The sequence below is a fragment of the Gorilla gorilla genome, chromosome 19 (genome assembly GCF_029281585.2).
Source record: "Gorilla gorilla gorilla isolate KB3781 chromosome 19, NHGRI_mGorGor1-v2.1_pri, whole genome shotgun sequence".
NCBI classification, from domain to species: domain Eukaryota; kingdom Metazoa; phylum Chordata; class Mammalia; order Primates; family Hominidae; genus Gorilla; species Gorilla gorilla.
Window position 1 is genome coordinate 19,691,956 of NC_073243.2, and position 12,173 is coordinate 19,704,128.

Here is a 12,173-nt window from a genome sequence, read left to right on the forward strand (position 1 = left end):
AGTCCATTTAAAGTTAAAAACTTCTCCCTTGCACCTTCTCAGTCTGTTTTGGGCAAGTAGCATGCAACAGGAAAAGGCTGGGTGTGTGTGTGTGTATGAAAGGGTATGGTGAAGAGGGAGAGACTCTAATTAACTTCTCAATGTACCCTCCAACCCCCACCTGCTCCTACGCCCTGGGATTCTCCTCCTCACTCACTTGGCTGCTTTTGTACCCCCAGGGTTGACATGGCGGGGGAAGAGTTAAAAAGGGGCAGGAAAGATCTGATTTTGTATTGTACGAGCTGGTACAGAAGCTTCCTGGGCTGTTTATACAGCTGACTTTTTATCTATTGGGACACTTTTTAAAGTCCTTCCAAGACCTCCAGCTGACCCCATTATTGGGGTCTCACCTCCAATTCCCCAGGTATAGCTGAACTCTTCTTGGCTCACAAGCAGCTCAGGCATCAGTTTCTTGCTGCTGGGGCCGCATCTTTCTCTCCAGGTGGTGTTCCTGGGCAGGTTTTATTCTTTTTTTGTTTTGTTTTGTTTTTTTAAATAACTCTCGCTCAAGGTTGGGCAGGTTTTAATGTGGCCTGATGCTGGTTCTCCCTCCCCCATAGCTCACATCTGGTCCATAGGAAACAATCACATATCCTTTTCCTACAATAGATTTTAGGGGTACCAGTTTCCAGTGCAGCCAACTCTCTTCAATATGTGATCAAAACCACTATCAGCCAGCACATCTCTCATGCACTGAATTTAAAAACTTTTTTTTTGTAGAAATGGGGTCTTGTCATGTTCACCAGGCTGGTTTTGAACTCCTAGGCTTGAGCAATCTTCCCACTTCGGCCTCCCAAAATGCTGGGATTATAGGCATAGCCACTGCTCCAGGACTCGGATTTTAAAAATCCGATTTATTGAGGTGTGTATATATATATATATATATATTTTTTTTTTTTTTTTTTTTTTTTGAGACGGGGTCTTGCTCTGTCACCCAGGCTGGAGTGCAGTGGCACAGTCTCGGCTCACTGCAACTTTCGCCTCCCGGGTTCAAGCAATTCTCCTGCCTCAGCCTCACAAGTAGCTGGGACTACAGGCGCCCACCGCCAAGCCCAGCTAATTTTTGTATTTTTAGTAGAGACAGGGTTTCACCATATTGGCCAGGCTGGTCTCGAACTCCTGACCTCGTGATCCACCCACCTCAGCCTCCCAAAGTGCTGGGATTACAGGCATGAGCCACCGCGCCCAGCTGAGGTATAATTTACATAAAGTAAAAGTCACCAATTTTTGTGTATATTGCCAGCAACTGACACCACAATTAAGACAACGAAGGAACCGATTTCTCCCGCAGCCAACACTATAGTTCACCATGGAGGACCCCGTGGACAGTTCCAAGCCTCCCTCTGCATGACCATTTCCTGGGCGGAAGTCCTTTGAGCTAAGTGGGAAATTTGGGCAGTACCCAACCTATGTAGATGAAGCCCATCCTGGCACTGGGGAAGTGGAAAATTTACAGCACCCAAATTGATGCTCGATCCAACCCATTGATCACACCTCATCCCATCACAGCAAGTTAGGTGTTTCTCTGCTTTTTGTTTGAGGTGTTAACGTGAGAATCTCTTATCTGTAGGACTCTCCAGGGAGTTGTATCTTGTGATTCCAGTACTGGAAAGAACAAAATCAAAACACCGTATGGCGAAATCCTCAAAGAGAAGGACCCAGAATTCACATCCTTCGAGATATCATCTGTACCTCAGCACTGTTGTGACCCGGTGGGCAACATAGTAGCAGGGTCGAGGGACAAAATGCATGCTAATAGTCTCCAGGCTCAAAAATGATTCAAGACCCTGATGGTGTCTCTCCAACGACCAACACACAGGGATGGTGCCAACCTGTCACTCAATGACAACGCAGGGCTAGCGACTAACTGGTTAAATTCGAGACCGTGGGTCGGACCACTTGTCTGTGCTTTGATAACGGAGAATTCGAGTCCCCAGAAAAAGAGCTACTCGACCAGGTTAGACTAGTGGCTGGTAGAGTGCGAATGACAACATACTATACCATCAAGATGTTCCTGGATCAGTGTACCGACCGATCTATTGCACTACTGTCAGTTGTAACCAAGATTGTTGTATTCGAGGAGAAAGACACTTGCCTGGAAAACACACAGAAAGTTTTTTGAGTATGGGGGAGCCCTGCACCACCCCATTATGATTTGAGGTCTCTCCTTGGATGCTCCCAAATCTGGCAACAGTGGCAAACTATTGGGCTGAAAGACTCAATCCAGTGTATTCTGGATTCAAGGCTCATGACATAATGCCCGGAGCGAATATCACACTTCCACTTACTCAGATGGCTGCCTCTCACTGAGTGTCAAGAGAAACAGGGACGGGCATATAGTCACTCCAACTTTGAACATCCTAAAGAATTATGGGGTAACAGGCTACGAATGAGTACGGTCAGTTCCCTATTAAAAAAAAAAAAAAAGCCGCTCATCAGACCTCAGCAGCCAAGATGGTAAAGATCAAGAGCAAGCTTGCTTTTTAGGAAGCCTTGGATGCCACAGGCGATAAACTTGTAGTAGTTGACTTCTCAGCCACGTGGTGTGGGCCTTGCAAAATGATCAAGCCTTTCTTTATCCCCTCTCTGGAAAGTATTCCAGCGTGGTATTCCTTGAAGTAGATGTGGATGACTGTCAGGATGTTGCTTCAGAGTGTGAAGCCGAATGCATGCCAACCAACATTCCAGTGTTTTAAGAAGGGACAAAAGGTGGGTGAATTTTCTGGAGCCCATAAGGAAAAGCTTGAAGCCACCATTCATGAATTAGTCTAATCGTGTTTTCTGAAAACATAACCAGCCATTGGCTATTTAAAACTTGTAACTTTTTTAATTTACAAAAAAATATAAAGCATGAAGACTATAAACTCAAATACCATCTGGGTGACAATAAAACGTTAATTCTAACACTTTAAAAAAAGACAAAGACCATTTCCAACAACCAAGCATTTTCCTAGTACCCCTTTGCTCCACCCCTCACCTCTGCTCCTTGACAACCACTCATCTGATTTTGATCCCTATATGTTGCTGTTTACCTAAGAAATCATGTTTTGAGGACTTATATATTGTAAATGGAATCATACAAGATGTACTTGTTCATATCTGGCTTCTTTCACTTAGCGTGAAGCCTTTGAGAAGCATCCATGTCATTGCGTGTGTCCGTTTTTTCTTTTCATTGCTAAGTAGTGTTTATTGCATCTATGTACCACAATGTATCGATTCACCCACTGATGTAGACTGGATGGTTTCCAATTGCTTACTATAATGAATATAGGCATTATAAGCATTTGTGTACAAGCCTTTGTAGGGAGGTATGTTTTCATTCTTCTTGGATAAATATCTGAGTGAGATTGCCAGGTCATATGGTAAGTATATGGTTAACTCAGCAAGAAACCACCAAATTATTTTCCAAAATAACTCTGCCATTTTGCTTTCCCACCAGCGTTGGATGAACGTTCAGTTGCTCTATATTCTTGGCAACACTTAAGTATTGTCAGTTTTTAAGGTTGTGCGTGTGTGTGTGTATGTGTGTGTATATGTGTGTGTATGTGTGTGTGTATGTGTATATGTGTGTGTGTGTGTGTGTGTGTGTGTGTGTGTGTAGTGGTATCTCATTATCGTTTTAATTTCCATTTCCCTAATGTCTAATGATATTGGACATCATTTTATTCACTTATTGCCACTCATATATCTTCTTTGCTGAAGTGTCTGTTGAAATCTTTTGCCCATTAAAAAATCAGGTGATTTTGTTACTGAGTTGTTGTTATTGTTGTTGTTTTTAGATAGAGTCTCACTCTTGTCACCCAGGCTGGAAGGCATTGGCGCGATCTCGGCTCACTGCAACCTCCGCCTCCTGGGTTCAAGCGATTCTCCTGCCTCAGCCTCCTGGTTGTGAGGTTATCTGGAGAGTCTGTAAAAAACCAAGGCCATCTGTTGGTGGCCTCAGCTTGGTTCATACTGGGCTGGGCTCCAGACAGAGGTTTCCTCAGAAGTGTCTACTATGGGTCTCCACCTCATGTGAGTGATGCATTTCTGGGAAAGTCCCTGTGAGCTTGGTGGCTCTGCTGAGCCACAGGCACGTGGCGTGGTCTTTGCCATGACCTTGGAGAGGAGGCGTAGCCACTCTGGCTCATGCTCACTAACTGGCAGCGTGGGTCCCAGTGCCAGCCAGGCTCAGGCCCCAGTCCTGCTCGGCATCTACACCGTGGCCCATCCCCTCCAACTTCAGCCCTGCTGTCTTCCCCGCCCCCAGAGACTGCCAGCACCAGCTCCTGTCTCCCCTGCCTGCTCCTGTCTCCTTTCTCTTAAGGAGAAGTCTCCATTTTGGGTCTACAAAACTGTCTGTCTTTTGTTATTGATCATGTTTGTGTCATTATTACTTTTTAAAAGATCTCATGTCTATATGTTTGAAGCAGAAGGAGATGGTTTGAACTATCTCAATCAGAAACATTGTAACTTATCTACGTGTGTGATACCGCTGCTGTTAACTAAATTTTGTTCCACAAGCAGATCTGCAGAAATGCACATACCCCGGAGCTGTGTGTTATTCTTCAACTTGCATTAAAACAACTCACATCAAGCCTGTTTGGACCTGTTGGTGACCAAGGTCCAGCTCAGCCTGGGGCAACAGGACAAAGGTGAAAGCAACCTCTAGTTTTTATTGAGTCAATTTTAAACATATATGCATATTCTTTCATTTTCTTGTGTGTGTGTGTGTGTGTGTGTGTGTGTGTGATCACTATGTAGCAGACATAAGGGCCTTCGTAAGGGACTTACAGACATAAGCTAATTTAATCCTCATAACAATCCTAGGATGCAGATACTGTTATTATGATCCCCATTTTACAGATAAGGAAACTGAGGCCCAAGGAGTGGTGAGCCATGACTGGGATCCAGAGTCCCGCGGATCTCTCTGCTGTGTGTGCACCTGCGTGCCCTCGTGCCTTAGCTTGCATACAAGGGTGGGGGACATGAAGTCCACGCTACCTCTGACAGTGGCGTGCTTGTCCACAGCCAAGAGTGGAAGGGGGAAGGACTGGAGAGTGGCAGACTCAGGGCCTGGCTTGGGGACACCAGCCCTCTGACCCAGACATGCTCTGCCCACTTCCCCCCTGCCTACTCACTAGATTCAGACGCAAGAGTCCGAGACTGCCAAGGAGGCCTGGCTGCAACAGGGTCAATGGGGTCTCTCTCCCACTCTCTCCCATCCCCAGCCCACCATCAGGACCAATCTGTTCCCTGCAGGCTGTAGGGACCAGGGCCTGGAAAGGAGGGAGATATGTGAAGACAGCTACCTCCTTAGAGGAGAGGGCTACCATGCCACCTCACTGCGGTTCTTTATGTCTAGAGACACAGCAAGATAGAGAGAATAAGGGATACAGGACCCAGGAGAGAACAAAGAATACAGAGGAATACAGAAATACAGGCTGGTGGCTCACGCCTGTAATCCCAGCACTTTGGGAGGCCAAGGGGGGTGGATCACTTGAGCTCAGAAGTTCGAGACCAGCCTGGCCAACATGGCGAAACCCATCTCTACTAAAAATACAAAAAAAAAAAAGAAAAAAAAGAAAAGAAAAGAAAGAAGAAAATAAAAATTAGCCAGGCGTGATGGTGGGCACTTGTAGTCCCAGCTACTCAGGAGGCTGATTCAGGAGAATTGCTTGAACCTGGGAGGCGGAGGTTGCAGTGAGCAGAGATTGTGCCACTGCACTCCAGCCCAGGTGACAGAGTGGGACTCTTGTCTCCAAAAACAAAAAAAAAAACAAAAAAAATACAGAGAGCCAAGACGGAGAGGAGCAAAGACAGAGAAACAGAGACTGGGAGGTGGAGGGAAGTACCTGGAGGGCATCTGAAAGTGAGCCTGTCGGGAGAGGGAGCTGGGGTGAGTCAAAGCTGGTACAGGAGGTGGCCGTGCAAGGAACGAGTCCCCGGCCATGGTGGGTTAGAGCTCTGGGGAGTCCGAGTCAAAAAGGCCTGGAGCCAGGGGTTCCTCCCACCACCCGTGTGGCCCGGTATCAGGTGGGGCTGGGCTGGGGCTGGAGTAAGCGTGCATATTGTATCTAGTCCCTCCTGGCTGCTGGCCTGGTGTCCCTGGATCTGGGGATAGGCGCCCGGCCTCGTGGTGCCCTCCTCCTGCACGGGCCAGTTGGCTCCACCCTCCCGGTGCCAGTGTCAGGTTCCAGGCTGTTCCCCGGGGGAACTTTGATCTGGAAAGAATGAGGGTGACCGATCTGGCTGCTGCGCAGGGCCGAGCCGTGTCACCAAGACCTGGCCTGAGCTGCCCCTGCCACCTTCCCACCCACTGGGACACCAAGCGGTTACCCTGGGCTCAGGAGACACAGAGGGGGTCTTTCCTGCTTCCCTTCCCTCCCTTCTCCTCTTCATCATCCATTGTTTATTCAGCAATTCACTCATTCATCAAGTATTGGCTGATGGAGTGGGGGTGAGTGATGGGGACAGAGGGACAAGGAGACAGGGTCCTGCCCTTTAGAGAGCCCCTCACCTGATAAGGGGGCAGGTGGCCCACACAGACACACCCTAAACAGAGACCACTGCTTGAGAAACACAAGCCCTGCTTTGGAGGAGGAAGATGGGGAGTGCGAGGAGGGATGTGTCCTAGTGGGCACCATGCAGGGTTAGTGGAGGTAAGGAGGTAAGGACAGGCTTTATCAGGGAGGGCTTCCCGGAGAAGGGGGTGGTTAAGCTGGACCCCGATCTGGAGAATGAGCAGGAATGTGTCCGTTTGAGAAGCAGAAGGTCAGGCACAATCACAGAAACACAAAAGAGTTTTGTGTTTGTGCGTTTGTGGGCGGCAGCGGCTGAGAAAGGGGGGTTGGAGAGGTGGGTGGGGGGCTGGTTAGGAAGGGCCTTGAATGGCCCCCTCAGGCATTCCCCTGTTGGCGAGGGGACCCATGAGTCAGGGGTAGGGGTCCTAGCTGGGACAGGTTATCAAATCAAGATACAGCTGGGGGCTGTAGGGGAAGCGGCAGCTTGATGGCACCTCCAGGCCTTGCCGAGGACGGGCTGGTGCCTCCGAGACCTCCCCTGCCAGCTCTAGCCCCAGTTAGTCTCCACAATGCTTTTGAGGAAGCCCAGCTGATCTATGGGCTGCAGCGGCTCCAGTGGGCTCCAGGCCCAGGGCTCAGCCCAGCCCCCTGCCTTGGCCTGGCCTCCCCACCCCCACTGCCCACTCTGACTGACGCAGCCTTTTGCTGGGCTGAAAGCGGACACTGCCTGGCCTGTGAGGCCCCTGGGGAAGGCCCAGGGAGCAGAGCCCTGGAGCTCGGGCTCCTCTTGTCCTGAAGGCTGCTGAGCCGGGGCCTATAAATAACCCCTCCCCCGGCCCCCGTCTCTGAGAAGGGGGAAGGGAGGCAGGCCCAGGCCAGGCTGAAGGCACCAGGTCTTTTGGTGGGAAGCTGTGGAGGGGGTGAGGGAAGAAAGGGACAGGGCCCACGGTTGGAGATCCTCTGGGCTGGAGCAGTCAAGCTCCACAGGGAGAGTGCGTGCAGGGAGTGTTGTTGTAAGAGGAGCGGCCAGTCCTCCTTCCTCCCATCTCTGGGTGGGTTTCCGGAGGTCCAAGAGTCCAGATATGAGCTCTGAGGGCCACCCAGGCTGGGCCTGGCCTGCCCCCAGAGACCCCTTCTTCAATTCCCAGTGGCCCAGGACAAACTTGTCCCTGCTTTGCCTGAAGACCTTAAACATGTGCCTGTTCTTCCTGGACTCAGTCTCCCCTCCTGGCTTTGCAGTTTTCAGGGTGGGAGCTGAGTGGGTCCGTGTAGAGCCCTCTCCAGGCCATGGGGCCAGGGCTTAGGGGCTGGGACCCAAGGGGGAGGATCCTGGAAATGGAAAATCTGAGCCCAACAGCCTTATCTGGGCTGGAAGCAGCTGTCTCCACCCCACACCCTGCACAGCCCCCTCCTCTCGGGGGAGGACAGCAGCCCCTCTGTGCAGGAATAGGTGATGTTTGTTCAATGGGTAGCCTGGGCCTCCACAGAGGCCTGCGGGAAACTCTTCCTTAGTGGGGTCAAGAGGGCCCAAGGTTGGTGCAGGAGGGCAAGAAACTCTGCTCACTCTCTTCTTTCCCCACATCACAGCCATCCTGATTTTTTTTTTTTAGACGGAGTCTGGATCTGTCAGCCAGGCTGGAGTGCACTGCCACCTCCACTTCCCCAGTTCAAACGATTCTCGTGCCTCAGCCTCCCAAGTAGCTGGGATTACAGGCGCATGCCACCACGCCCAGCTAATTTTTTGCATTTTTAGTAGAGATGGATTTTCTTCTTTCTTTTCTCTTTTCTTTTTTTTTTTTTTTTGAGATGGAGTCTTGCTCTGTTGCCCAGGCTGGAGTGCAGTGGCGTGATCTCTGCTCACTGCAACCTCCGCCTCCTGGGTTCAAGCTATTTTCCTGTCTCAGCCTCCTGAGTAGCTGGGATTACAGGCACACGCCACCATGCCTGGCTAATTTTTGTATTATTTTAGTGGAGACAGGGTTTCAACATGTTGGCCAAGCTGGTCTCAAGCTCCTAACCTCAGGTGATTCGCCCACCTTGGCCTCCCAAAGTGCTGGGATTACAGGCGTGAGCTACCTTGTCCAGCCATATGCTTAGAATTTTAGCAGACCCCAAAGCAGCCAGGATCTGCATCTTCTAGAAACCTACTTCTGATTAGAGTGAGCCAGAACTGGGGCATGTGATATACGTGTTCAAACTCATGCTCACACAACATTATACATGCAAACATTTAATATATGGAAGCATGTGTACACATGTGACACATGTACAAGCATGTGGACAGTATCAGCTGCATAGGACACTTCCTGATGTCTACACTGACACAGGTACTGGAGGCATATATATGTATGTGTGCATATAAACACATTCCCTACCTACAAGCAAGTGCATTGAAAAACCCTCCTGTAAACACGGGTACTTACAAATGTGCACATACTCCACACACCAGCTATCCTCGCCGGTAAGGAGTATAGACGCCTGAACTCCCAGCTCTTTCCTCTACACAGACACACCCACACATGCACATGCAAGCATCACAAATGCCCAGACGCATCCTCAGATACACGGGAAAGAGATGAGCATTGAAAGGTAGACGTGTGTCTGGCAGAATGTCTGCTGGGACGGAGGGACGGCATTTAAAGGAGGGTTTGGTGGAGCGGAGTTGAAGTTATCCAGAGGGCAGGAGGGTCCCAGGATCAGCCCCTGTGGCTCCGCTTCAGGCAGACAGAGCTGTGGGACTAGGGCAGAGACCCATACATCCCTCTCCTGGGCACTGCCCTGGGACCCAGCTGGAGATAAGACTTGGAGGCTCCAGGACGTGCCCAGCATGGGGCCCCCGCTCCTGCACAGCCTCCACCAAGTTCTCTACCTCCCTCTTTATCGCTCTTCTTGGCTCCTGAATCCAGCAACCTGGCAGGAAAAGATAAATCTAAGCCCTGTGTTCCCACCCCATGGATCTCATAACAAGGCAACCGTTTCCAGGGCAGAGGCTGGATTTCAGGATTTGGGAGGGGGAGGGGTAATGGCGTGTTTGCCAGGGTGGTGGGGTCCAGTCCTGGAGTGCACGTCTCCTCTGAGGCCTCATTAGCTTGCTCCCTGTGGGTGCCTGTGGCTGCAGACCACGACGCGTCAGAGGGTATGGCAGGATGCACACACCTTCCTGATTGTGACCTTGATGGCCAGGCCGGCTAGCTGCCCCAGACAGTAAGACCTCCGTGGGGGTGTGCCAGGGCCAAGAAGGGCCTGACCCTCCAACCTGACTCCTTCCTGGTGGAGGGGCTTGGAGGGATCCCGAGTGAGGTGTGCAGCTGCCTTTGACCCAGTGAGGAGGCTGATGCGAGCTTGTAGACAGGCCGGGGAGCCCCACAGCTCACGATCCCTCTAACGCACCTTCTCTGAGACCCATTTTATTTTATTATTTTATTTCATTTTGAGACGGAGTCTCACTCTGTCACCCAGGCTGGAGTGCAGTGGCATGATCTCAGCTCACTGCAACCTCCGCCTCCTGAGTTCAAGCAGTTCTCCTGCCTCAGCCTCCTGAGTAGCTGGGATTACAGGCACACACCACCATGCTTGGCTAATTTTTATATTTTTAGTAGAGACAGCGTTTTGCCGCGTTGGCCAGGCTGGTCTCGAACTCCTGACCTCAGGTGATCTGCCCACCTCGGCCTCCCAAAGGAGGGATCCACGCCTGGGATTACATGCGTGAGCCACTGCACCCAGCCTCTGTGACCCATTCTAATGAATGGTACCTCCATATCCCCAAGTCAGAATTTGGGAGCCATCCTTGCCTCTCTCCCTCCCTCATTCTCCATTGTCCATCCATCCAGCATCCTATCGGTTCCACTGACTCCAGTGAGTCCCCTTTTCCAAGAGGACCCAACTAACACATGTTTATTGAGCCATTACTAAAGCCAGCTGCTGCCCCAGGTGTGGGGACAGCCTAATGGCTGAGACAGCTCCTGCTCTCCAGGGATGGAGTCCAATGCGTGATCGTGTATGTGTGTGTGTGTGCACCATGCATGTGGACCTGGGGTGCAGAGGGCTGGAGGGGTGGCGCCAGGCAGGTGGACAGAGCCCACTCCCACCTCAGTTGGGGGATTCAGCCATCCCACTCCTTCTGTCCTTTCCCCATGCTGTAAGCCCTGCTTGTGTTCCCTCAGACCTGAGGAGTCTGGAGAGTGTGTGGGAACTTCAGGGGAGAGGCTGGGGGCAGGCGGAGAAGTGGGAGTCGTCAGCACTGAGGTGCAAGCACTGTGCAGGTGTGGGGGTGAGTGAGACCACCCAGGCAGGTGTGCAGGTGAGAGGGAGGAGGCCCAGCTCAGAGCCCTGGGGACCACCTCGGTGAAGGGAGGAGCAGAAGCACAGTCACTCAGGAAGGTCACTGGGGAGGGAAAGAGGAGAATCACGTAAGTGAGGAGGAGGAGGGAGTGGTCCTGGGGGGTCCCGAGGGCCATGGGGGGCACTGGAGACCTCTGAGGAGCAATTTCAGGGGAGTAAGGCCTCTGGCCAATCCGGGGAGCAGGGAGGAGCTGCTCTGACCTGGTGGAACCTGACTGCTGTACTGGGAGGTGAGCTGGGACTGGCGTGCAGGAAAGAGGGTACTGCACCTCGGGTGTGGGGGCAGGGCCCGGGTTCCAGTACTGTCTCCGCATGCCTTGCTGTGTGGCCTTGGGCCAGTCCCTGCCCCTCTTAGGGCCTCAGTTTCCCTGCCTCAGGCCCAAAGATGGTAACTTCCCTAACTGTGGATTTGATTTTGTGAGACATTGGCAGGGGGGCTGGGGAAAGCTTGTCCTGCATCCTGCATCCAGCCTAGACTCAGAGCAGAGCAGGAGGACGGTGGGCAGCAGCAGGGGCAGAGCCAGGAGACTGGAGTGGGAAGGGCAGGCGCCAGGGCCCCCAGGCCTTGGTGGGAGGTTGGCCTCCACTTGCTTGCTGACATCAGGGCTGGTGAATGTGCAGGGAGTCCAGCCAGGTTCACGGGCCCTCACCTCCCTCGCAGCCTGGTACTGGGCAGGAGTGGAGCTAAAGGAGAGTGGGGGAGGGGCCTGCAGGGAAGGCTCACAGGAGCCCCTGGGCCTGGGAACAGAGCTGCAGCCTCGGTCCATCTGTCATGGAGCCAGGTCGGAGGGTGGTGCTGACCCTCCATCCCGCCCCCTTCCCACCCCAGAATCACTCTCTTCCTCATGCTCCTGGCTCTTCTCTCCTCTCCTGGGTGCATCTCCAGCTACTGACTCGGGGATCTGACTGCTGAGAAAAAGGAGCCAAGGGGGATGGTCTTGTACCATCTGCCTTCCCAGAACCCACAGTGAGCCCCCATCTCTGCCCTTGACAGAGTCCCGCCTTCGGCCCCAGAAGCAGCCATGCCCTGTCCCCGAGAAGTTCCTCCTAGAGATTCCCATGTGGCTCAGGAGAGACCAGATAACTAGCCTGAGGCTGGAGAGTGTGGATGGATACCAGGCAGCCACAGGCTCTACAATCTGTCACCTCCTCCTCCCTGCCAGGCTTCCCACCAATGGCCCAGCCAGCCTGCCTTCTCCCGGAGGATAGAGAGAAGCCTAGAGACCAGCCTGTCCAATCCCTCTCAAGGCTTCTCCACACGGTCCTTCCTTGGATCTTACAAGGGAAGGG

General features: G+C 52.0%; 1 pseudogene; it reads left to right on the forward strand.

Annotated features, from left to right (window-relative positions):
• The first annotated feature begins 1,627 nt into the window (after positions 1-1,627).
• On the forward strand, positions 1,628-3,629 carry LOC134757574 (thioredoxin-like; annotated as a pseudogene).
• Positions 3,630-12,173: the final 8,544 nt, after the last annotated feature.